Source organism: Channa argus, unplaced genomic scaffold, assembly GCF_033026475.1.
Source record: "Channa argus isolate prfri unplaced genomic scaffold, Channa argus male v1.0 Contig030, whole genome shotgun sequence".
Lineage (NCBI taxonomy): Eukaryota > Metazoa > Chordata > Actinopteri > Anabantiformes > Channidae > Channa > Channa argus.
The window spans coordinates 385,823-410,656 of record NW_027125249.1 but is presented as its reverse complement, the minus strand read 5'-3'; the positions used below and the strand labels follow the sequence as shown (position 1 = coordinate 410,656).

The 24,834-nt window shown below is 41.6% G+C and overlaps 1 non-coding gene and 24 pseudogenes across 1 annotated transcript; all 25 read left to right on the top strand.

Annotated features, from left to right (window-relative positions):
* The first annotated feature begins 544 nt into the window (after nucleotides 1-544).
* LOC137116270 (5S ribosomal RNA) lies at nucleotides 545-673 on the top strand (annotated as a pseudogene).
* Nucleotides 674-1,540: 867 nt separating this feature from the next.
* Nucleotides 1,541-1,659, top strand: LOC137115811 (5S ribosomal RNA; annotated as a pseudogene).
* An 857-nt stretch (nucleotides 1,660-2,516) lies between these two features.
* Nucleotides 2,517-2,625, top strand: LOC137115809 (5S ribosomal RNA; annotated as a pseudogene).
* An 867-nt stretch (nucleotides 2,626-3,492) lies between these two features.
* Nucleotides 3,493-3,611, top strand: LOC137116314 (5S ribosomal RNA; annotated as a pseudogene).
* Nucleotides 3,612-4,468: 857 nt separating this feature from the next.
* LOC137115807 (5S ribosomal RNA) lies at nucleotides 4,469-4,597 on the top strand (annotated as a pseudogene).
* Nucleotides 4,598-5,454: 857 nt separating this feature from the next.
* LOC137116036 (5S ribosomal RNA) lies at nucleotides 5,455-5,573 on the top strand (annotated as a pseudogene).
* Nucleotides 5,574-6,440: 867 nt separating this feature from the next.
* Nucleotides 6,441-6,559, top strand: LOC137115905 (5S ribosomal RNA; annotated as a pseudogene).
* Nucleotides 6,560-7,416: 857 nt separating this feature from the next.
* LOC137116062 (5S ribosomal RNA) lies at nucleotides 7,417-7,535 on the top strand (annotated as a pseudogene).
* Nucleotides 7,536-8,402: 867 nt separating this feature from the next.
* On the top strand, nucleotides 8,403-8,521 carry LOC137116185 (5S ribosomal RNA; annotated as a pseudogene).
* Nucleotides 8,522-9,388: 867 nt separating this feature from the next.
* On the top strand, nucleotides 9,389-9,507 carry LOC137116282 (5S ribosomal RNA; annotated as a pseudogene).
* An 868-nt stretch (nucleotides 9,508-10,375) lies between these two features.
* LOC137116105 (5S ribosomal RNA) lies at nucleotides 10,376-10,494 on the top strand (annotated as a pseudogene).
* An 867-nt stretch (nucleotides 10,495-11,361) lies between these two features.
* On the top strand, nucleotides 11,362-11,480 carry LOC137116266 (5S ribosomal RNA; annotated as a pseudogene).
* An 867-nt stretch (nucleotides 11,481-12,347) lies between these two features.
* LOC137116280 (5S ribosomal RNA) lies at nucleotides 12,348-12,466 on the top strand (annotated as a pseudogene).
* Nucleotides 12,467-13,334: 868 nt separating this feature from the next.
* LOC137116103 (5S ribosomal RNA) lies at nucleotides 13,335-13,453 on the top strand (annotated as a pseudogene).
* An 867-nt stretch (nucleotides 13,454-14,320) lies between these two features.
* LOC137116238 (5S ribosomal RNA) lies at nucleotides 14,321-14,439 on the top strand (annotated as a pseudogene).
* An 857-nt stretch (nucleotides 14,440-15,296) lies between these two features.
* On the top strand, nucleotides 15,297-15,415 carry LOC137115941 (5S ribosomal RNA; annotated as a pseudogene).
* Nucleotides 15,416-16,282: 867 nt separating this feature from the next.
* LOC137116294 (5S ribosomal RNA) lies at nucleotides 16,283-16,416 on the top strand (annotated as a pseudogene).
* Nucleotides 16,417-17,273: 857 nt separating this feature from the next.
* On the top strand, nucleotides 17,274-17,392 carry LOC137115992 (5S ribosomal RNA; annotated as a pseudogene).
* An 867-nt stretch (nucleotides 17,393-18,259) lies between these two features.
* On the top strand, nucleotides 18,260-18,378 carry LOC137116317 (5S ribosomal RNA; annotated as a pseudogene).
* Nucleotides 18,379-19,235: 857 nt separating this feature from the next.
* LOC137115904 (5S ribosomal RNA) lies at nucleotides 19,236-19,354 on the top strand (annotated as a pseudogene).
* An 867-nt stretch (nucleotides 19,355-20,221) lies between these two features.
* LOC137115987 (5S ribosomal RNA) lies at nucleotides 20,222-20,340 on the top strand. Its single transcript, XR_010913574.1, has one exon. It is a non-coding gene; the product is annotated as a 5S ribosomal RNA (ribosomal RNA).
* Nucleotides 20,341-21,197: 857 nt separating this feature from the next.
* LOC137116069 (5S ribosomal RNA) lies at nucleotides 21,198-21,316 on the top strand (annotated as a pseudogene).
* An 867-nt stretch (nucleotides 21,317-22,183) lies between these two features.
* LOC137116101 (5S ribosomal RNA) lies at nucleotides 22,184-22,302 on the top strand (annotated as a pseudogene).
* An 875-nt stretch (nucleotides 22,303-23,177) lies between these two features.
* LOC137115903 (5S ribosomal RNA) lies at nucleotides 23,178-23,296 on the top strand (annotated as a pseudogene).
* Nucleotides 23,297-24,153: 857 nt separating this feature from the next.
* Nucleotides 24,154-24,272, top strand: LOC137116076 (5S ribosomal RNA; annotated as a pseudogene).
* The last annotated feature ends 562 nt before the right edge of the window (nucleotides 24,273-24,834 follow it).

The following is a 24,834-nucleotide window of genomic DNA, read 5'->3' as shown; positions in this document are numbered from 1 at the left end:
CTGTTTGCTGTTCTTGGTTTCCAAACCTTATTTAGCATTTTTGAATTGTTAGGTTTTGTGCCGTGGTTTTGTTTATAAATTGTATATTTTGTAAATAGTATTAAATCTGTAGGGGTGGACTGCCATTTTCTTTTGATTGTTTTCTCTTGTTTTCACATTAGGGAGTTAGGGTTAGCGACTGTCTTTTGGTTTGTTGATTTCTATCAGGCTAGCTAGCACTTTCTGTGGGAAATGGCTTATTTTGTTTATTATGTTGGCCTTGGTTCGCCCTGAGTTGTAGTGTCATGTTTTGTTTGACACTTTCTTTCGTTTAAAATAAATATCATTCTGTTGGAACATCTCGATCCTGGATTTTGGTTTGGGGATCGGAGAGGGAACATGCTAATTTATCTTTGTATGTTGCACCCTGACCCCCTAGACAGGGGCGTAACAGACCAGTACAGTTATAGTACTTTGTACTTTGCCACATTTATCTTCTTCTTAGCAAGTGTCATGCATTCTGCTTTTCCAGCGTTTTTAAGAGCTGTTGATGATGTCAAATGCAGCTTACGGCCACACCGCTCTCTAAGCGCCCGATCTCGCCCGATCTCGTCCGATCTCGGCAGCCAAATAGAGCCGGGCCTGGTTAGTACTTGGTAGGAAGACCGCCTGGGAATACCAGGTGCTGTAAGCTTTTTTGCTTGGGTTTACGGGCAGCACAAGCTGGTGTTACTGCCTATTTATTCATAGAAATTGTTCTATATTTTCATCAAATTTTGTTCTTTCATTGCTGTTTTGCTACTTTATTGGTTTGTCAACCATCGTGCTTCATTACTAATAGACCATGTTACGGTCCTGGCCATATGTGTTGTTTTTATTTTCTTGTTCTTATAGGTGCCCTGCCTGATTGGCCGGATTGGGGGGCAGTACAGGAAGCTGATTGGTCCATCCTACACTTCCTGGAGTTTTAAAAGTACGGTTCCCAACAGCTAGCGAGGCTCTTTCTGGCATCAGCACCTGTTTGCTGTTCTTGGTTTCCAAACCTTATTTAGCATTTTTGAATTGTTAGGTTTTGTGCCGTGGTTTTGTTTATAAATTGTATATTTTGTAAATAGTATTAAATCTGTAGGGGTGGACTGCCATTTTCTTTTGATTGTTTTCTCTTGTTTTCACATTAGGGAGTTAGGGTTAGCGACTGTCTTTTGGTTTGTTTATTTCTATCAGGCTGACTAGCACTTTCTGTGGGAAATGGCTTATTTTGTTTATTATGTTGGCCTTGGTTCGCCCTGAGTTGTAGTGTCATGTTTTGTTTGACACTTTCTTTCGTTTAAAATAAATATCATTCTGTTGGAACATCTCGATCCTGGATTTTGGTTTGGGGATCGGAGAGGGAACATGCTAATTTATCTTTGTATGTTGCACCCTGACCCCCTAGACAGGGGCGTAACAGACCAGTACAGTTATAGTACTTTGTACTTTGCCACATTTATCTTCTTCTTAGCAAGTGTCATGCATTCTGCTTCTCCAGCGTTTTTAAGAGCTGTTGATGATGTCAAATGCAGCTTACGGCCACACTGCTCTCTAAGCGCCCGATCCCGTCCGATCTCGGCAGCCAAATAGGGCCGGGCCTTGTTAGTGCTTGGTAGGAAGACCGCCTGGGAATACCACGTGCTGTAAGCTTCTTTGCTTGGGTTTACGGGCAGCACAAGCTGGTGTTACTGCCTATTTATTCATAGAAATTGTTCTATATTTTCACCAAATTTTGTTCTTTCATTGCTGTTTTGCTACTTTATTGGTTTGCCAACCATCGTGCTTCATTACTAGTAGACCATGTTACGGTCCTGGCCATATGTGTTGTTTTTATTTTCTTGTTCTTATAGGTGCCCTGCCTGATTGGCCGGATTGGGGGGCAGTACAGGAAGCGGATTGGTCCATCCTACACTTCCTGGAGTTTTAAAAGTACGGTTCCCAACAGCTAGCGAGGCTCTTTCTGGCATCAGCACCTGTTTGCTGTTCTTGGTTTCCAAACCTTATTTAGCATTTTTGAATTGTTAGGTTTTGTGCCGTGGTTTTGTTTATAAATTGTATATTTTGTAAATAGTATTAAATCTGTAGGGGTGAACTGCCATTTTCTTTGGACTGTTTTCACATTAGGGAGTTAGGGTTAGAGACTGTCTTTTGGTTTGTTTATTTCTATCAGGCTAGCTAGCACTTTCTGTGGGAAATGCCTTATTTTGTTTATTATGTTGGCCTTGGTTCGCCCTGAGTTGTAGTGTCATGTTTTGTTTGACACTTTCTTTCGTTTAAAATAAGTATCATTCTGTTGGAACATCTCGATCCTGGATTTTGGTTTGGGGATCGGAGAGGGAACATGCTAATTTATCTTTGTATGTTTCACCCTGACCCCCTAGACAGGGGCGTAACAGACCAGTACAGTTATAGTACTTTGTACTTTGCCACATTTATCTTCTTCTTAGCAAGTGTCATGCATTCTGCTTCTCTAGCGTTTTTAAGAGCTGTTGATGATGTCAAATGCAGCTTACGGCCACACCGCTCTCTAAGCGCCCGATCTCGGCAGCCAAATAGAGCCGGGCCTGGTTAGTACTTGGTAGGAAGACCGCCTGGGAATACCAGGTGCTGTAAGCTTTTTTGCTTGGGTTTACGGGCAGCACAAGCTGGTGTTACTGCCTATTTATTCATAGAAATTGTTCTATATTTTCATCAAATTTTGTTCTTTCATTGCTGTTTTGCTACTTTATTGGTTTGTCAACCATCGTGCTTCATTACTAATAGACCATGTTACGGTCCTGGCCATATGTGTTGTTTTTATTTTCTTGTTCTTATAGGTGCCCTGCCTGATTGGCCGGATTGGGGGGCAGTACAGGAAGCTGATTGGTCCATCCTACACCTGCTGGAGTTTTAAAAGTACGGTTCCCAACAGCTAGCGAGGCTCTTTCTGGCAGCAGCACCTGTTTGCTGTTCTTGCTTTCCAAACCTTATTTAGCATTTTTGAATTGTTAGGTTTTGTGCCGTGGTTTTGTTTATAAATTGTATATTTTGTAAATAGTATTAAATCTGTAGGGCTGGACTGCCATTTTCTTTTGATTGTTTTCTCTTGTTTTCACATTAGGGAGTTAGGGTTAGCGACTGTCTTTTGGTTTGTTTATTTCTATCAGGCTAGCTAGCACTTTCTGTGGGAAATGGCTTATTTTGTTTATTATGTTGGCCTTGGTTCGCCCTGAGTTGTAGTGTCATGTTTTGTTTGACACTTTCTTTCGTTTAAAATAAATATCATTCTGTTGGAACATCTCGATCCTGGATTTTGGTTTGGGGATCGGAGAGGGAACATGCTAATTTATCTTTGTATGTTGCACCCTGACCCCCTAGACAGGGGCGTAACAGACCAGTACAGTTATAGTACTTTGTACTTTGCCACATTTATCTTCTTCTTAGCAAGGGTCATGCATTCTGCTTCTCCAGCGTTTTTAAGAGCTGTTGATGATGTCAAATGCAGCTTACGGCCACACTGCTCTCTAAGCGCCCGATCCCGTCCGATCTCGGCAGCCAAATAGGGCCGGGCCTTGTTAGTACTTGGTAGGAAGACCGCCTGGGAATACCACGTGCTGTAAGCTTCTTTGCTTGGGTTTACGGGCAGCACAAGCTGGTGTTACTGCCTATTTATTCATAGAAATTGTTCTATATTTTCATCAAATTTTGTTCTTTCATTGCTGTTTTGCTACTTTATTGGTTTGCCAACCATCGTGCTTCATTACTAGTAGACCATGTTACGGTCCTGGCCATATGTGTTGTTTTTATTTTCTTGTTCTTATAGGTGCCCTGCCTGATTGGCCGGATTGGGGGGCAGTACAGGAAGCTGATTGGTCCATCCTACACTTCCTGGAGTTTTAAAAGTACGGTTCCCAACAGCTAGCGAGGCTCTTTCTGGCATCAGCACCTGTTTGCTGTTCTTGGTTTCCAAACCTTATTTAGCATTTTTGAATTGTTAGGTTTTGTGCCGTGGTTTTGTTTATAAATTGTATATTTTGTAAATAGTATTAAATCTGTAGGGGTGAACTGCCATTTTCTTTGGACTGTTTTCACATTAGGGAGTTAGGGTTAGCGACTGTCTTTTGGTTTGTTTATTTCTATCAGGCTAGCTAGCACTTTCTGTGGGAAATGGCTTATTTTGTTTATTATGTTGGCCTTGGTTCGCCCTGAGTTGTAGTGTCATGTTTTGTTTGACACTTTCTTTCGTTTAAAATAAATATCATTCTGTTGGAACATCTCGATCCTGGATTTTGGTTTGGGGATCGGAGAGGGAACATGCTAATTTATCTTTGTATGTTGCACCCTGACCCCCTAGACAGGGGCGTAACAGACCAGTACAGTTATAGTACTTTGTACTTTGCCACATTTATCTTCTTCTTAGCAAGTGTCATGCATTCTGCTTTTCCAGCGTTTTTAAGAGCTGTTGATGATGTCAAATGCAGCTTACGGCCACACCGCTCTCTAAGCGCCCGATCTCGCCCGATCTCGTCCGATCTCGGCAGCCAAATAGAGCCGGGCCTGGTTAGTACTTGGTAGGAAGACCGCCTGGGAATACCAGGTGCTCTAAGCTTTTTTGCTTGGGTTTACGGGCAGCACAAGCTGGTGTTACTGCCTATTTATTCATAGAAATTGTTCTATATTTTCATCAAATTTTGTTCTTTCATTGCTGTTTTGCTACTTTATTGGTTTGTCAACCATCGTGCTTCATTACTAATAGACCATGTTACGGTCCTGGCCATATGTGTTGTTTTTATTTTCTTGTTCTTATAGGTGCCCTGCCTGATTGGCCGGATTGGGGGGCAGTACAGGAAGCTGATTGGTCCATCCTACACTTCCTGGAGTTTTAAAAGTACGGTTCCCAACAGCTAGCGAGGCTCTTTCTGGCATCAGCACCTGTTTGCTGTTCTTGGTTTCCAAACCTTATTTAGCATTTTTGAATTGTTAGGTTTTGTGCCGTGGTTTTGTTTATAAATTGTATATTTTGTAAATAGTATTAAATCTGTAGGGGTGAACTGCCATTTTCTTTGGACTGTTTTCACATTAGGGAGTTAGGGTTAGCGACTGTCTTTTGGTTTGTTTATTTCTATCAGGCTAGCTAGCACTTTCTGTGGGAAATGGCTTATTTTGTTTATTATGTTGGCCTTGGTTCGCCCTGAGTTGTAGTGTCATGTTTTGTTTGACACTTTCTTTCGTTTAAAATAAATATCATTCTGTTGGAACATCTCGATCCTGGATTTTGGTTTGGGGATCGGAGAGGGAACATGCTAATTTATCTTTGTATGTTGCACCCTGACCCCCTAGACAGGGGCGTAACAGACCAGTACAGTTATAGTACTTTGTACTTTGCCACATTTATCTTCTTCTTAGCAAGTGTCATGCATTCTGCTTCTCCAGCGTTTTTAAGAGCTGTTGATGATGTCAAATGCAGCTTACGGCCACACCGCTCTCTAAGCGCCCGATCTCGCCCGATCTCGGCAGCCAAATAGAGCCGGGCCTGGTTAGTACTTGGTAGGAAGACCGCCTGGGAATACCAGGTGCTGTAAGCTTTTTTGCTTGGGTTTACGGGCAGCTCAAGCTGGTGTTACTGCCTATTTATTCATAGAAATTGTTCTATATTTTCATCAAATTTTGTTCTTTCATTGCTGTTTTGCTACTTTATTGGTTTGTCAACCATCGTGCTTCATTACTAGTAGACCATGTTACGGTCCTGGCCATATGTGTTGTTTTTATTTTCTTGTTGTTATAGGTGCCCTGCCTGATTGGCCGGATTTGGGGGAAGTACAGGAAGCTGATTGGTCCATCCTACACTTCCTGGAGTTTTAAAAGTACGGTTCCCAACAGCTAGCGAGGCTCTTTCTGGCAGTAGCACCTGTTTGCTGTTCTTGGTTTCCAAATCTTATTTAGCATTTTTGAATTGTTAGGTTTTGTGCCGTGGTTTTGTTTATAAATTGTATATTTTGTAAATAGTATTAAATCTGTAGGGGTGAACAGCCATTTTCTTTTGATTGTTTTCTCTTGTTTTCACATTAGGGAGTTAGGGTTAGCGACTGTCTTTTGGTTTGTTTATTTCTATCAGTCTAGCTAGCACTTTCTGTGGGAAATGGCTTATTTTGTTTATTATGTTGGCCTTGGTTCGCCCTGAGTTGTAGTGTCATGTTTTGTTTGACACTTTCTTTCGTTTAAAATAAATATCATTCTGTTGGAACATCTCAATCCTGGATTTTGGTTTGAGGATCGGAGAGGGAACATGCAAATTTATCTTTGTATGTTTCACCCTGACCCCCTAGACAGGGGCGTAACAGACCAGTACAGTTATAGTACTTTGTACTTTGCCACATTTATCTTCTTCTTAGCAAGTGTCATGCATTCTGCTTCTCTAGCGTTTTTAAGAGCTGTTGATGATGTCAAATGCAGCTTACGGCCACACCGCTCTCTAAGCGCCCGATCTCGTCCGATCTCGGCAGCCAAATAGAGCCGGGCCTGGTTAGTACTTGGTAGGAAGACCGCCTGGGAATACCAGGTGCTGTAAGCTTTTTTGCTTGGGTTTACGGGCAGCACAAGCTGGTGTTACTGCCTATTTATTCATAGAAATTGTTCTATATTTTCATCAAATTTTGTTCTTTCATTGCTGTTTTGCTACTTTATTGGTTTGCCAACCATCGTGCTTCATTACTAGTAGACCATGTTACGGTCCTGGCCATATGTGTTGTTTTTATTTTCTTGTTCTTATAGGTGCCCTGCCTGATTGGCCGGATTTGGGGGCAGTACAGGAAGCTGATTGGTCCATCCTACACTTCCTGGAGTTTTAAAAGTACGGTTCCCAACAGCTAGCGAGGCTTATTCTGGCATCAGCACCTGTTTGCTGTTCTTGGTTTCCAAATCTTATTTAGCATTTTTGAATTGTTAAGTTTTGTGCCGTGGTTTTGTTTATAAATTGTATATTTTGTAAATAGTATTAAATCTGTAGGGGTGAACTGCCATTTTCTTTGGACTGTTTTCACATTAGGGAGTTAGGGTTAGCGACTGTCTATTGGTTTGTTTATTTCTATCAGGCTAGCTAGCACTTTCTGTGGGAAATGGCTTATTTTGTTTATTATGTTGGCCTTGGTTCGCCCTGAGTTGTAGTGTCATGTTTTGTTTGACACTTTCTTTCGTTTAAAATAAATATCATTCTCTTGGAACATCTCGATCCTGGATTTTGGTTTGGGGATCGGAGAGGGAACATGCTAATTTATCTTTTTATGTTGCACCCTGAGCCCCTAGACAGGGGCGTAACAGACCAGTACAGTTATAGTACTTTGTACTTTGCCACATTTATCTTCTTCTTAGCAAGTGTCATGCATTCTGCTTCTCCAGCGTTTTTAAGAGCTGTTGATGATGTCAAATGCAGCTTACGGCCACACCGCTCTCTAAGCGCCCGATCTCGTCCGATCTCGGCAGCCAAATAGAGCCGGGCCTGGTTAGTGCTTGGTAGGAAGACCGCCTGGGAATACCAGGTGCTGTAAGCTTTTTTGCTTGGGTTTACGGGCAGCACAAGCTGGTGTTACTGCCTATTTATTCATAGAAATTGTTCTATATTTTCATCAAATTTTGTTCTTTCATTGCTGTTTTGCTACTTTATTGGTTTGCCAACCATCGTGCTTCATTACTAGTAGACCATGTTACGGTCCTGGCCATATGTGTTGTTTTTATTTTCTTGTTCTTATAGGTGCCCTGCCTGATTGGCCGGATTTAGGGGAAGTACGGGAAGCTGATTGGTCCATCCTACACTTCCTGGAGTTTTAAAAGTACGGTTCCCAACAGCTAGCGAGGCTCTTTCTGGCAGTAGCACCTGTTTGCTGTTCTTGGTTTCCAAATCTTATTTAGCATTGTTGAATTGTTAGGTTTTGTGCCGTGGTTTTGTTTATAAATTGTATATTTTGTAAATAGTATTAAATCTGTAGGGGTGGACTGCCATTTTCTTTTGATTGTTTTCTCTTGTTTTCACATTAGGGAGTTAGGGTTAGCGACTGTCTTTTGGTTTGTTTTTTTCTATCAGGCTAGCTAGCGCTTTCTGTGGGAAATGGCTTATTTTGTTTATTATGTTGGCCTTGGTTAGCCCTGAGTTGTAGTGTCATGTTTTGTTTGACACTTTCTTTCGTTTAAAATAAATATCATTCTGTTGGAACATCTCAATCCTGGATTTTGGTTTGAGGATCGGAGAGGGAACATGCAAATTTATCTTTGTATGTTTCACCCTGACCACCTAGACAGGGGCGTAACAGACCAGTACAGTTATAGTACTTTGTACTTTGCCACATTTATCTTCTTCTTAGCAAGTGTCATGCATTCTGCTTCTCCAGCGTTTTTAAGAGCTGTTGATGATGTCAAATGCATGTTACGGCCACACCGCTCTCTAAGCGCCCGATCTCGTCCGATCTCGGCAGCCAAATAGGGCCGGGCCTGGTTAGTACTTGGTAGGAAGACCGCCTGGGAATACCAGGTGCTGTAAGCTTTTTTGCTTGGGTTTACGGGCAGCTCAAGCTGGTGTTACTGCCTATTTATTCATAGAAATTGTTCTATATTTTCATCAAATTTTGTTCTTTCATTGCTGTTTTGCTACTTTATTGGTTTGTCAACCATCGTGCTTCATTACTAGTAGACCATGTTACGGTCCTGGCCATATGTGTTGTTTTTATTTTCTTGTTCTTATAGGTGCCATGCCTGATTGGCCGGATTTGGGGGAAGTACAGGAAGCTGATTGGTCCATCCTACACTTCCTGGAGTTTTAAATGTACGGTTCCCAACAGCTAGCGAGGCTCTTTCTGGCAGCAGCACCTGTTTGCTGTTCTTGGTTTCCAAATCTTATTTAGCATTTTTGAATTGTTAGGTTTTGTGCCGTGGTTTTGTTTATAAATTGTATATTTTGTAAATAGTATTAAATCTGTAGGGGTGGACTGCCATTTTCTTTTGATTGTTTTCTCTTGTTTTCAAATTAGGGAGTTAGGGTTAGCGACTGTCTTTTGGTTTGTTTATTTCTATCAGGCTAGCTAGCACTTTCTGTGGGAAATGGCTTATTTTGTTTATTATGTTGGCCTTGGTTCGCCCTGAGTTGTAGTGTCATGTTTTGTTTGACACTTTCTTTCGTTTAAAATAAATATCATTCTGTTGGAACATCTCGATCCTGGATTTTGGTTTGGGGATCGGAGAGGGAACATGCTAATTTATCTTTGTATGTTTCACCCTGACCCCCTAGACAGGGGCGTAACAGACCAGTACAGTTATAGTACTTTGTACTTTGCCACATTTATCTTCTTCTTAGCAAGGGTCATGCATTCTGCTTCTCCAGCGTTTTTAAGAGCTGTTGATGATGTCAAATGCAGCTTACGGCCACACCGCTCTCTAAGCGCCCGATCCCGTCCGATCTCGGCAGCCAAATAGGGCCGGGCCTTGTTAGTACTTGGTAGGAAGACCGCCTGGGAATACCACGTGCTGTAAGCTTCTTTGCTTGGGTTTACGGGCAGCACAAGCTGGTGTTACTGCCTATTTATTCATAGAAATTGTTCTATATTTTCATCAAATTTTGTTCTTTCATTGCTGTTTTGCTACTTTATTGGTTTGCCAACCATCGTGCTTCATTACTAGTAGACCATGTTACGGTTCTGGCCATATGTGTTGTTTTTATTTTCTTGTTCTTATAGGTGCCCTGCCTGATTGGCCGGATTGGGGGGCAGTACCGGAAGCTGAGTGGTCCATCCTACACTTCCTGGAGTTTTAAAAGTACGGTTCCCAACAGCTAGCGAGGCTCTTTCTGGCATCAGCACCTGTTTGCTGTTCTTGGTTTCCAAACCTTATTTAGCATTTTTGAATTGTTAGGTTTTGTGCCGTGGTTTTGTTTATAAATTGTATATTTTGTAAATAGTATTAAATCTGTAGGGGTGGACTGCCATTTTTCTTTTGATTGTTTTCTCTTGTTTTCGCATTAGGGAGTTAGGGTTAGCGACTGTCTTTTGGTTTGTTTCTTTCTATCAGGCTAGCTAGCACTTTCTGTGGGAAATGGCTTATTTTGTTTATTATGTTGGCCTTGGTTCGCCCTGAGTTGTAGTGTCATGTTTTGTTTGACACTTTCTTTCGTTTAAAATAAATATCATTCTGTTGGAATATCTCAATCCTGGATTTTGGTTTGGGGATCGGAGAGGGAACATGCAAATTTATCTTTGTATGTTTCACCCTGACCCCCTAGACAGGGGCGTAACAGACCAGTACAGTTATAGTACTTTGTACTTTGCCACATTTATCTTCTTCTTAGCAAGTGTCATGCATTCTGCTTCTCTAGCGTTTTTAAGAGCTGTTGATGATATCAAATGCATGTTACGGCCACACCGCTCTCTAAGCGCCCGATCTCGTCCGATCTCGGCAGCCAAATAGGGCTGGGCCTGGTTAGTACTTGGTAGGAAGACCGCCTGGGAATACCAGGTGCTGTAAGCTTTTTTGCTTGGGTTTACGGGCAGCTCAAGCTGGTGTTACTGCCTATTTATTCATAGAAATTGTTCTATATTTTCATCAAATTTTGTTCTTTCATTGCTGTTTTGCTACTTTATTGGTTTGTCAACCATCGTGCTTCATTACTAGTAGACCATGTTACGGTCCTGGCCATATGTGTTGTTTTTATTTTCTTGTTCTTATAGGTGCCGTGCCTGATTGGCCGGATTTGGGGGAAGTACAGGAAGCTGATTGGTCCATCCTACACTTCCTGGAGTTTTAAATGTACGGTTCCCAACAGCTAGCGAGGCTCTTTCTGGCAGCAGCACCTGTTTGCTGTTCTTGGTTTCCAAATCTTATTTAGCATTTTTGAATTGTTAGGTTTTGTGCCGTGGTTTTGTTTATAAATTGTATATTTTGTAAATAGTATTAAATCTGTAGGGGTGGACTGCCATTTTCTTTTGATTGTTTTCTCTTGTTTTCACATTAGGGAGTTAGGGTTAGCGACTGTCTTTTGGTTTGTTTATTTCTATCAGGCTAGCTAGCACTTTCTGTGGGAAATGGCTTATTTTGTTTATTATGTTGGCCTTGGTTCGCCCTGAGTTGTAGTGTCATGTTTTGTTTGACACTTTCTTTCGTTTAAAATAAATATCATTCTGTTGGAACATCTCAATCCTGGATTTTGGTTTGGGGATCGGAGAGGGAACATGCAAATTTATCTTTGTATGTTTCACCCTGACCCCCTAGACAGGGGCGTAACAGACCAGTACAGTTATAATACTTTGTACTTTGCCACATTTATCTTCTTCTTAGCAAGTGTCATGCATTCTGCTTCTCCAGCGTTTTTAAGAGCTGTTGATGATGTCAAATGCAGCTTACGGCCACACCGCTCTCTAAGCGCCCGATCTCGTTCGATCTCGGCAGCCAAATAGAGCCGGGCCTGGTTAGTACTTGGTAGGAAGACCGCCTGGGAATACCACGTGCTGTAAACTTCTTTGCTTGGGTTTACGGGCAGCACAAGCTGGTGTTACTGCCTATTTATTCATAGAAATTGTTCTATATTTTCATCAAATTTTGTTCTTTCATTGCTGTTTTGCTACTTTATTGGTTTGCCAACCATCGTGCTTCATTACTAGTAGACCATGTTACGGTCCTGGCCATATGTGTTGTTTTTATTTTGTTGTTCTTATAGGTGCCCTGCCTGATTGGCCGGATTGGGGGGCAGTACAGGAAGCGGATTGGTCCATCCTACACTTCCTGGAGTTTTAAAAGTACGGTTCCCAACAGCTAGCGAGGCTCTTTCTGGCATCAGCACCTGTTTGCTGTTCTTGGTTTCCAAATCTTATTTAGCATTTTTGAATTGTTAGGTTTTGTGCCGTGGTTTTGTTTATAAATTGTATATTTTGTAAATAGTATTAAATCTGTAGGGGTGGACTGCCATTTTCTTTTGATTGTTTTCTCTTGTTTTCAAATTAGGGAGTTAGGGTTAGCGACTGTCTTTTGGTTTGTTTATTTCTATCAGGCTAGCTAGCACTTTCTGTGGGAAATGGCTTATTTTGTTTATTATGTTGGCCTTGGTTCGCCCTGAGTTGTAGTGTCATGTTTTGTTTGACACTTTCTTTCGTTTAAAATAAATATCATTCTGTTGGAACATCTCGATCCTGGATTTTGGTTTGGGGATCGGAGAGGGAACATGCTAATTTATCTTTGTATGTTTCACCCTGACCCCCTAGACAGGGGCGTAACAGACCAGTACAGTTATAGTACTTTGTACTTTGCCACATTTATCTTCTTCTTAGCAAGGGTCATGAATTCTGCTTCTCCAGCGTTTTTAAGAGCTGTTGATGATGTCAAATGCAGCTTACGGCCACACCGCTCTCTAAGCGCCCGATCCCGTCCGATCTCGGCAGCCAAATAGGGCCGGGCCTTGTTAGTACTTGGTAGGAAGACCGCCTGGGAATACCACGTGCTGTAAGCTTCTTTGCTTGGGTTTACGGGCAGCACAAGCTGGTGTTACTGCCTATTTATTCATAGAAATTGTTCTATATTTTCATCAAATTTTGTTCTTTCATTGCTGTTTTGCTACTTTATTGGTTTGCCAACCATCGTGCTTCATTACTAGTAGACCATGTTACGGTCCTGGCCATATGTGTTGTTTTTATTTTCTTGTTCTTATAGGTGCCCTGCCTGATTGGCCGGATTGGGGGGCAGTACCGGAAGCTGAGTGGTCCATCCTACACTTCCTGGAGTTTTAAAAGTACGGTTCCCAACAGCTAGCGAGGCTCTTTCTGGCATCAGCACCTGTTTGCTGTTCTTGGTTTCCAAACCTTATTTAGCATTTTTGAATTGTTAGGTTTTGTGCCGTGGTTTTGTTTATAAATTGTATATTTTGTAAATAGTATTAAATCTGTAGGGGTGGACTGCCATTTTTCTTTTGATTGTTTTCTCTTGTTTTCGCATTAGGGAGTTAGGGTTAGCGACTGTCTTTTGGTTTGTTTCTTTCTATCAGGCTAGCTAGCACTTTCTGTGGGAAATGGCTTATTTTGTTTATTATGTTGGCCTTGGTTCGCCCTGAGTTGTAGTGTCATGTTTTGTTTGACACTTTCTTTCGTTTAAAATAAATATCATTCTGTTGGAATATCTCAATCCTGGATTTTGGTTTGGGGATCGGAGAGGGAACATGCAAATTTATCTTTGTATGTTTCACCCTGACCCCCTAGACAGGGGCGTAACAGACCAGTACAGTTATAGTACTTTGTACTTTGCCACATTTATCTTCTTCTTAGCAAGTGTCATGCATTCTGCTTCTCTAGCGTTTTTAAGAGCTGTTGATGATATCAAATGCATGTTACGGCCACACCGCTCTCTAAGCGCCCGATCTCGTCCGATCTCGGCAGCCAAATAGGGCTGGGCCTGGTTAGTACTTGGTAGGAAGACCGCCTGGGAATACCAGGTGCTGTAAGCTTTTTTGCTTGGGTTTACGGGCAGCTCAAGCTGGTGTTACTGCCTATTTATTCATAGAAATTGTTCTATATTTTCATCAAATTTTGTTCTTTCATTGCTGTTTTGCTACTTTATTGGTTTGTCAACCATCGTGCTTCATTACTAGTAGACCATGTTACGGTCCTGGCCATATGTGTTGTTTTTATTTTCTTGTTCTTATAGGTGCCGTGCCTGATTGGCCGGATTTGGGGGAAGTACAGGAAGCTGATTGGTCCATCCTACACTTCCTGGAGTTTTAAATGTACGGTTCCCAACAGCTAGCGAGGCTCTTTCTGGCAGCAGCACCTGTTTGCTGTTCTTGGTTTCCAAATCTTATTTAGCATTTTTGAATTGTTAGGTTTTGTGCCGTGGTTTTGTTTATAAATTGTATATTTTGTAAATAGTATTAAATCTGTAGGGGTGGACTGCCATTTTCTTTTGATTGTTTTCTCTTGTTTTCACATTAGGGAGTTAGGGTTAGCGACTGTCTTTTGGTTTGTTTATTTCTATCAGGCTAGCTAGCACTTTCTGTGGGAAATGGCTTATTTTGTTTATTATGTTGGCCTTGGTTCGCCCTGAGTTGTAGTGTCATGTTTTGTTTGACACTTTCTTTCGTTTAAAATAAATATCATTCTGTTGGAACATCTCAATCCTGGATTTTGGTTTGGGGATCGGAGAGGGAACATGCAAATTTATCTTTGTATGTTTCACCCTGACCCCCTAGACAGGGGCGTAACAGACCAGTACAGTTATAATACTTTGTACTTTGCCACATTTATCTTCTTCTTAGCAAGTGTCATGCATTCTGCTTCTCCAGCGTTTTTAAGAGCTGTTGATGATGTCAAATGCAGCTTACGGCCACACCGCTCTCTAAGCGCCCGATCTCGTCCGATCTCGGCAGCCAAATAGAGCCGGGCCTGGTTAGTACTTGGTAGGAAGACCGCCTGGGAATACCACGTGCTGTAAACTTCTTTGCTTGGGTTTACGGGCAGCACAAGCTGGTGTTACTGCCTATTTATTCATAGAAATTGTTCTATATTTTCATCAAATTTTGTTCTTTCATTGCTGTTTTGCTACTCTATTGGTTTGCCAACCATCGTGCTTCATTACTAGTAGACCATGTTACGGTCCTGGCCATATGTGTTGTTTTTATTTTGTTGTTCTTATAGGTGCCCTGCCTGATTGGCCGGATTGGGGGGCAGTACAGGAAGCGGATTGGTCCATCCTACACTTCCTGGAGTTTTAAAAGTACGGTTCCCAACAGCTAGCGAGGCTCTTTCTGGCATCAGCACCTGTTTGCTGTTCTTGGTTTCCAAACCTTATTTAGCATTTTTGAATTGTTAGGTTTTGTGCCGTGGTTTTGTTTATAAATTGTATATTTTGTAAATAGTATTAAATCTGTAGGGGTGAACTGCCATTTTCTTTGGACTGTTTTCACATTAGGGAGTTAGGGTTAGCGACTGTCTTTTGGTTTGTTGATTTCTATCAGGCTAGCTAGCACTTTCTGTGGGAAATGGCTTATTTTGTTTATTATGTTGGCCTTGGTTCGCCCTGAGTTGTAGTGTCATGTTTTGTTTGACACTTTCTTTCGTTTAAAATAAATATCATTCTGTTGGAACATCTCGATCCTGGATTTTGGTTTGGGGATCGGAGAGGGAACATGCTAATTTATCTTTGTATGTTGCACCCTGAGCCCCTAGACAGGGGCGTAACAGACCAGTACAGTTATAGTCCTTTGTACTTTGCCACATTTATCTTCTTCTTAGCAAGTGTCATGCATTCTGCTTCTCCAGCGTTTTTAAGAGCTGTTGATGATGTCAAATGCAGCTTACGGCCACACCGCTCTCTAAGCGCCCGATCTCGTCAGATCTCGGCAGCCAAATAGAGCCGGGCCTGGTTAGTACTTGGTAGGAAGACCGCCTGGGAATACCAGGTGCTGTAAGCTTTTTTGCTTGGGTTTACGGGCAGCACAAGCTGGTGTTACTGCCTATTTATTCATAGAAATTGTTCTATATTTTCATCAAATTTTGTTCTTTCATTGCTGTTTTGCTACTTTATTGGTTTGTCAACCATCGTGCTTCATTACTAGTAGACCATGTTACGGTCCTGGCCATATGTGTTGTTTTTATTTTCTTGTTCTTATACGTGCCCTGCCTGATTGGCCGGATTTGGGGGAAGTACAGGAAGCTGATTGGTCCATCTTACACTTCCTGGAGTTTTAAAAGTACGGTTCCCAACAGCTAGCGAGGCTCTTTCTGGCAGCAGCACCTGTTTGCTGTTCTTGCTTTCCAAACCTTATTTAGCATTTTTGAATTGTTAGGTTTTGTGCCGTGGTTTTGTTTATAAATTATATATTTTGTAAATAGTATTAAATCTGTAGGGGTGGACTGCCATTTTCTTTTGATTGTTTTCTCTTGTTTTCACATTAGGGAGTTAGGGTTAGCGACTGTCTTTTGGTTTGTTTATTTCTATCAGGCTAGCTAGCACTTTCTGTGGGAAATGGCTTATTTTGTTTATTATGTTGGCCTTGGTTCACCCTGAGTTGTAGTGTCATGTTTTGTTTGACACTTTCTTTCGTTTAAAATAAATATCATTCTGTTGGAACATCTCGATCCTGGATTTTGGTTTGGGGATCGGAGAGGGAACATGCTAATTTATCTTTGTATGTTTCACCCTGACCCCCTAGACAGGGGCGTAACAGACCAGTACAGTTATAGTACTTTGTACTTTGCCACATTTATCTTCTTCTTAGCAAGTGTCATGCATTCTGCTTCTCTAGCGTTTTTAAGAGCTGTTGATGATGTCAAATGCAGCTTACGGCCACACCGCTCTCTAAGCGCCCGCTCTCTAAGCGCCCGATCTCGTCCGATCTCGGCAGCCAAATAGAGCCGGGCCTGGTTAGTACTTGGTAGGAAGACCGCCTGGGAATACCAGGTGCTGTAAGCTTTTTTGCTTGGGTTTACGGGCAGCACAAGCTGGTGTTACTGCCTATTTATTCATAGAAATTGTTCTATATTTTCATCAAATTTTGTTCTTTCATTGCTGTTTTGCTACTTTATTGGTTTGCCAACCATCGTGCTTCATTACTAGTAGACCATGTTACGGTCCTGGCCATATGTGTTGTTTTTATTTTCTTGTTCTTATAGGTGCCCTGCCTGATTGGCCGGATTGGGGGGCAGTACAGGAAGCTGATTGGTCCATCCTACACTTCCTGGAGTTTTAAAAGTACGGTTCCCAACAGCTAGCGAGGCTCTTTCTGGCATCAGCACCTGTTTGCTGTTCTTGGTTTCCAAACCTTATTTAGCATTTTTGAATTGTTAGGTTTTGTGCCGTGGTTTTGTTTATAAATTGTATATTTTGTAAATAGTATTAAATCTGTAGGGGTGAACTGCCATTTTCTTTGGACTGTTTTCACATTAGGGAGTTAGGGTTAGCGACTGTCTATTGGTTTGTTTATTTCTATCAGGCTAGCTAGCACTTTCTGTGGGAAATGGCTTATTTTGTTTATTATGTTGGCCTTGGTTCGCCCTGAGTTGTAGTGTCATGTTTTGTTTGACACTTTCTTTCGTTTAAAATAAATATCATTCTGTTGGAACATCTCGATCCTGGATTTTGGTTTGGGGATCGGAGAGGGAACATGCTAATTTATCTTTGTATGTTGCACCCTGAGCCCCTAGACAGGGGCGTAACAGACCAGTACAGTTATAGTACTTTGTACTTTGCCACATTTATCTTCTTCTTAGCAAGTGTCATGCATTCTGCTTCTCCAGCGTTTTTAAGAGCTGTTGATGATGTCAAATGCAGCTTACGGCCACACCGCTCTCTAAGTGCCCGATCTCGTCCGATCTCGGCAGCCAAATAGAGCCGGGCCTGGTTAGTACTTGGTAGGAAGACCGCCTGGGAATACCAGGTGCTGTAAGCTTTTTTGCTTGGGTTTACGGGCAGCACAAGCTGGTGTTACTGCCTATTTATTCATAGAAATGGTTCTATATTTTCATCAAATTTTGTTCTTTCATTGCTGTTTTGCTACTTTATTGGTTTGCCAACCATCGTGCTTCATTACTAATAGACCATGTTACGGTCCTGGCCATATGTGTTGTTTTTATTTTCTTGTTCTTATAGGTGCCCTGCCTGATTGGCCGGATTGGGGGGCAGTACAGGAAGCTGATTGGTCCATCCTACACTTGCTGGAGTTTTAAAAGTACGGTTCCCAACAGCTAGCGAGGCTCTTTCTGGCATCAGCACCTGTTTGCTGTTCTTGGTTTCCAAACCTTATTTAGCATTTTTGAATTGTTAAGTTTTGTGCCGTGGTTTTGTTTATAAATTGTGTATTTTGTAAATAGTATTAAATCTGTAGGGGTGAACAGCCATTTTCTTTTGATTGTTTTCTCTTGTTTTCACATTAGGGAGTTAGGGTTAGCGACTGTCTTTTGGTTTGTTTATTTCTATCAGGCTAGCTAGCACTTTCTGTGGGAAATGGCTTGATTTGTTTATTATGTTGGCCTTGGTTCGCCCTGAGTTGTAGTGTCATGTTTTGTTTGACACCTTCTTTCGTTTAAAATAAATATCATTCTGTTGGAACATCTCGATCCTGGATTTTGGTTTGGGGATCGGAGAGGGAACATGCTAATTTTTCTTTGTATGTTGCACCCTGAGCCCCTAGACAGGGGCGTAACAGACCAGTACAGTTATAGTACTTTGTACTTTGCCACATTTATCTTCTTCTTAGCAAGTGTCATGCATTCTGCTTCTCCAGCGTTTTTAAGAGCTGTTGATGATGTCAAGTGCAGCTTACGGCCACACCGCTCTCTAAGAGCCGGATCTCGCCCGATCTCGGCAGCCAAATAGAGCCGGGCCTGGTTAGTACTTGGTAGGAAGACCGCCTGGGAATACCAGGTGCTGTAAGCTTTTTTGCTTGGGTTTACGGGCAGCTCAAGCTGGTGTTACTGCCTATTTATTCATAGAAATTGTTCTATATTTTCATCAAATTTTGTTCTTTCATTGCTGTTTTGCTACTTTATTGGTTTGTCAACCATCGTGCTTCATTACTAGTAGACCATGTTACGGTCCTGGCCATATGTGTTGTTTTTTTTTTCTTGTTCTTATAGGTGCCCTGCCTGATTGGCCGGATTTGGGGGAAGTACAGGAAGCTGATTGGTCCATCCTACACTTCCTGGAGTTTTAAAAGTACGGTTCCCAACAGCTAGCGAGGCTCTTTCTGGCAGTAGCACCTGTTTGCTGTTCTTGGTTTCCAAATCTTATTTAGCATTTTTGAATTGTTAGGTTTTGTGCCGTGGTTTTGTTTATAAATTGTATATTTTGTAAATAGTATTAAATCTGTAGGGGTGAACTGCCATTTTCTTTGGACTGTTTTCACATTAGGGAGTTAGGGTTAGCGATTGTCTTTTGGTTTGTTTATTTCTATCAGGCTAGCTAGCACTTTCTGTGGGAAATGGCTTATTTTGTTTATTATGTTGGCCTTGGTTCGCCCTGAGTTGTAGTGTCATGTTTTGTTTGACACTTTCTTTCGTTTAAAATAAATATCATTCTGTTGGAACATCTCGATCCTGGATTTTGGTTTGGGGATCGGAGAGGGAACATGCTAATTTATCTTTGTATGTTGCACCCTGAGCCCCTAGACAGGGGCGTAACAGACCAGTACAGTTATAGTACTTTGTACTTTGCCACATTTATCTTCTTCTTAGCAAGTGTCATGCATTCTGCTTCTCCAGCGTTTTTAAGAGCTGTTGATGATGTCAAATGCAGCTTACGGCCACACCGCTCTCTAAGCGCCCGATCTCGTCCGATCTCGGCAGCCAAATAGAGCCGGGCCTGGTTAGTACTTGGTAGGAAGACCGCCTGGGAATACCAGGTGCTGTAAGCTTTTTTGCTTGGGTTTACGGGCAGCTCAAGCTGGTGTTACTGCCTATTTATTCATAGAAATTGTTCTATATTTTCATCAAATTTTGTTCTTTCATTGCTGTTTTGCTACTTTATTGGTTTGTCAACCATCGTGCTTCATTACTAGTAGACCATGTTACGGTCCTGGCCATATGTGTTGTTTTTATTTTCTTGTTCTTATAGGTGCCCTGCCTGATTGGCCGGATTTGGGGGAAGTACAGGATGCTGATTGGTCCATCCTACACTTCCTGGAGTTTTAAATGTACGGTTCCCAACAGCTAGCGAGGCTCTTTCTGGCAGCAGCACCTGTTTGTTGTTCTTGGTTTCCAAATCTTATTTAGCATTTTTGAATTGTTAGGTTTTGTGCCGTGGTTTTGTTTATAAATTGTATATTTTGTAAATAGTATTAAATCTGTAGGGGTGGACTGCCATTTTCTTTTGATTGTTTTCTCTTGTTTTCACATTGGGGAGTTAGGGTTAGCGACTATCTTTTGGTTTGTTTATTTCTATCAGGCTAGCTAGCACTTTCTGTGGGAAATGGCTTATTTTGTTTATTATGTTGGCCTTGGTTCGCCCTGAGTTGTAGTGTCATGTTTTGTTTGACACTTTCTTTCGTTTAAAATAAATATCATTCTGTTGGAACATCTCAATCCTGGATTTTGGTTTGAGGATCGGAGAGGGAACATGCAAATTTATCTTTGTATGTTTCACCCTGACCCCCTAGACAGGGGCGTAACAGACCAGTACAGTTATAGTACTTTGTACTTTGCCACATTTATCTTCTTCTTAGCAAGTGTCATGCATTCTGCTTCTCTAGCGTTTTTAAGAGCTGTTGATAATGTCAAATGCAGCTTACGGCCACACCGCTCTGTAAGCGCCCGATCTCGTCCGATCTCGGCAGCCAAATAGAGCCGGGCCTGGTTAGTACTTGGTAGGAAGACCGCCTGGGAATACCAGGTGCTGTAAGCTTTTTTGCTTGGGTTTACAGGCAGCACAAGCTGGTGTTACTGCCTATTTATTCATAGAAATTGTTCTATATTTTCATCAAATTTTGTTCTTTCATTGCTGTTTTGCTACTTTATTGGTTTGCCAACCATCGTGCTTCATTACTAGTAGACCATGTTACGGTCCTGGCCATATGTGTTGTTTTTATTTTCTTGTTCTTATAGGTGCCCTGCCTGATTGGCCGGATTGGGGGGCAGTACAGGAAGCTGATTGGTCCATCCTACACTTCCTGGAGTTTTAAAAGTACGGTTCCCAACAGCTAGCGAGGCTCTTTCTGGCATCAGCACCTGTTTGCTGTTCTTGGTTTCCAAACCTTATTTAGCATTTTTGAATTGTTAGGTTTTGTGCCGTGGTTTTGTTTATAAATTGTATATTTTGTAAATAGTATTAAATCTGTAGGGGTGAACTGCCATTTTCTTTGGACTGTTTTCACATTAGGGAGTTAGGGTTAGCGACTGTCTTTTGGTTTGTTTATTTCTATCAGGCTAGCTAGCACTTTCTGTGGGAAATGGCTTATTTTGTTTATTATGTTGGCCTTGGTTCGCCCTGAGTTGTAGTGTCATGTTTTGTTTGACACTTTCTTTCGTTTAAAATAAATATCATTCTGTTGGAACATCTCGATCCTGGATTTTGGTTTGGGGATCGGAGAGGGAACATGCTAATTTATCTTTGTATGTTGCACCCTGACCCCCTAGACAGGGGCGTAACAGACCAGTACAGTTATAGTACTTTGTACTTTGCCACATTTATCTTCTTCTTAGCAAGTGTCATGCATTCTGCTTCTCTAGCGTTTTTAAGAGCTGTTGATGATGTCAAATGCAGCTTACGACCACACCGCTCTCTAAGCGCCCGATCTCGTCCGATCTCGGCAGCCAAATAGGGCCGGGCCTGGTTAGTACTTGGTAGGAAGACCGCCTGGGAATACCAGGTGCTGTAAGCTTTTTTGCTTGGGTTTACGGGCAGCACAAGCTGGTGTTACTGCCTATTTATTCATAGAAATTGTTCTATATTTTCATCAAATTTTGTTCTTTCATTGCTGTTTTGCTACTTTATTGGTTTGTCAACCATCGTGCTTCATTACTAATAGACCATGTTACGGTCCGGGCCATATGTGTTGTTTTTATTTTCTTGTTCTTATAGGTGCCCTGCCTGATTGGCCGGATTGGGGGGCAGTACAGGAAGCTGATTGGTCCATCCTACACTTCCTGGAGTTTTAAAAGTACGGTTCCCAACAGCTAGCGAGGCTCTTTCTGGCATCAGCACCTGTTTGCTGTTCTTGGTTTCCAAACCTTATTTAGCATTTTTGAATTGTTAGGTTTTGTGCCGTGGTTTTGTTTATAAATTGTATATTTTGTAAATAGTATTAAATCTGTAGGGGTGGACTGCCATTTTCTTTTGATTGTTTTCTCTTGTTTTCACATTAGGGAGTTAGGGTTAGCGACTGTCTTTTGGTTTGTTTATTTCTATCAGGCTAGCTAGCACTTTCTGTGGGAAATGGCTTATTTTGTTTATTATGTTGGCCTTGGTTCGCCCTGAGTTGTAGTGTCATGTTTTGTTTGACACTTTCTTTCGTTTAAAATAAATATCATTCTGTTGGAACATCTCGATCCTGGATTTTGGTTTGGGGATCGGAGAGGGAACATGCTAATTTATCTTTGTATGTTGCACCCTGACCCCCTAGAAAGGGGCGTAACAGACCAGTACAGTTATAGTAGTTTGTACTTTGCCACATTTATCTTCTTCTTAGCAAGTGTCATGCATTCTGCTTCTCTAGCGTTTTTAAGAGCTGTTGATGATGTCAAATGCAGCTTACGGCCACACCGCTCTCTAAGCGCCCGATCTCGTCCGATCTCGGCAGCCAAATAGAGCAGGGCCTGGTTAGTACTTGGTAGGAAGACCGCCTGGGAATACCAGGTGCTGTAAGCTTTTTTGCTTGGGTTTACGGGCAGCACAAGCTGGTGTTACTGCCTATTTATTCATAGAAATTGTTCTATATTTTCATCAAATTTTGTTCTTTCATTGCTGTTTTGCTACTTTATTGGTTTGCCAACCATCGTGCTTCATTACTAGTAGACCATGTTACAGTCCTGGCCATATGTGTTGTTTTTATTTTCTTGTTCTTATAAGTGCCCTGCCTGATTGGCCGGATTGGGGGGCAGTACAGGAAGCTGATTGGTCCATCCTACACTTCCTGGAGTTTTAAAAGTACGGTTCCCAACAGCTAGCGAGGCTCTTTCTGGCAGCAGCACCTCTTTGCTGTTCTTGCTTTCCAAACCTTATTTATTATCACCTTATTTATTATCATTTTTGAATTGTTAGGTTTTGTGCCGTGGTTTTGTTTATAAATTGTATATTTTGTAAATAGTATTAAATCTGTAGGGGTGAACTGCCATTTTCTTTGGACTGTTTTCACATTAGGGAGTTAGGGTTAGCGACTGTCTTTTGGTTTGTTTATTTCTATCAGGCTAGCTAGCACTTTCTGTGGGAAATGGCTTATTTTGTTTATTATGTTGGCCTTGGTTCGCCCTGAGTTGTAGTGTCATGTTTTGTTTGACACTTTCTTTCGTTTAAAATAAATATCATTCTGTTGGAACATCTCAATCCTGGATTTTGGTTTGAGGATCGGAGAGGGAACATGCAAATTTATCTTTGTATGTTTCACCCTGACCACCTAGACAGGGGCGTAACAGACCAGTACAGTTATAGTACTTTGTACTTTGCCACATTTATCTTCTTCTTAGCAAGTGTCATGCATTATGCTTCTCTAGCGTTTTTAAGAGCTGTTGATAATGTCAAATGCAGCTTACGGCCACACCGCTCTCTAAGCGCCCGATCTCGTCCGATCTCGGCAGCCAAATAGAGCCGGGCCTGGTTAGTACTTGGTAGGAAGACCGCCTGGGAATACCAGGTGCTGTAAGCTTTTTTGCTTGGGTTTACAGGCAGCACAAGCTGGTGTTACTGCCTATTTATTCATAGAAATTGTTCTATATTTTCATCAAATTTTGTTCTTTCATTGCTGTTTTGCTACTTTATTGGTTTGCCAACCATCGTGCTTCATTACTAGTAGACCATGTTACGGTCCTGGCCATATGTGTTGTTTTTATTTTCTTGTTCTTATAGGTGCCCTGCCTGATTGGCCGGATTGGGGGGCAGTACAGGAAGCTGATTGGTCCATCCTACACTTCCTGGAGTTTTAAAAGTACGGTTCCCAACAGCTAGCGAGGCTCTTTCTGGCATCAGCACCTGTTTGCTGTTCTTGGTTTCCAAACCTTATTTAGCATTTTTGAATTGTTAGGTTTTGTGCCGTGGTTTTGTTTATAAATTGTATATTTTGTAAATAGTATTAAATCTGTAGGGGTGAACTGCCATTTTCTTTGGACTGTTTTCACATTAGGGAGTTAGGGTTAGCGACTGTCTTTTGGTTTGTTTATTTCTATCAGGCTAGCTAGCACTTTCTGTGGGAAATGGCTTATTTTGTTTATTATGTTGGCCTTGGTTCGCCCTGAGTTGTAGTGTCATGTTTTGTTTGACACTTTCTTTCGTTTAAAATAAATATCATTCTGTTGGAACATCTCAATCCTGGATTTTGGTTTGGGGATCGGAGAGGGAACATGCTAATTTATCTTTGTATGTTGCACCCTGAGCCCCTAGACAGGGGCGTAACAGACCAGTACAGTTATAGTACTTTGTACTTTGACACATTTATCTTCTTCTTAGCAAGTGTCATGCATTCTGCTTCTCCAGCGTTTTTAAGAGCTGTTGATGATATCAAATGCATGTTACGGCCACACCGCTCTGTAAGCGCCCGATCTCGTCCGATCTCGGCAGCCAAATAGGGCCGGGCCTGGTTAGTACTTGGTAGGAAGACCGCCTGGGAATACCAGGTGCTGTAAGCTTTTTTGCTTGGGTTTACGGGCAGCTCAAGCTGGTGTTACTGCCTATTTATTCATAGAAATTGTTCTATATTTTCATCAAATTTTGTTCTTTCATTGCTGTTTTGCTACTTTATTGGTTTGTCAACCATCGTGCTTCATTACTAGTAGACCATGTTACGGTCCTGGCCATATGTGTTGTTTTTATTTTCTTGTTCTTATAGGTGCCCTGCCTGATTGGCCGGATTTGGGGGAAGTACAGGAAGCTGATTGGTCCATCCTACACTTCCTGGAGTTTTAAATGTACGGTTCCCAACAGCTAGCGAGCCTCTTTCTGACAGCAGCACCTGTTTGCTGTTCTTGGTTTCCAAATCTTATTTAGCATTTTTGAATTGTTAGGTTTTGTGCCGTGGTTTTGTTTATAAATTGTATATTTTGTAAATAGTATTAAATCTGTAGGGGTGGACTGCCATTTTCTTTTGATTGTTTTCTCTTGTTTTCACATTAGGGAGTTAGGGTTAGCGACTATCTTTTGGTTTGTTTATTTCTATCAGGCTAGCTAGCACTTTCTGTGGGAAATGGCTTA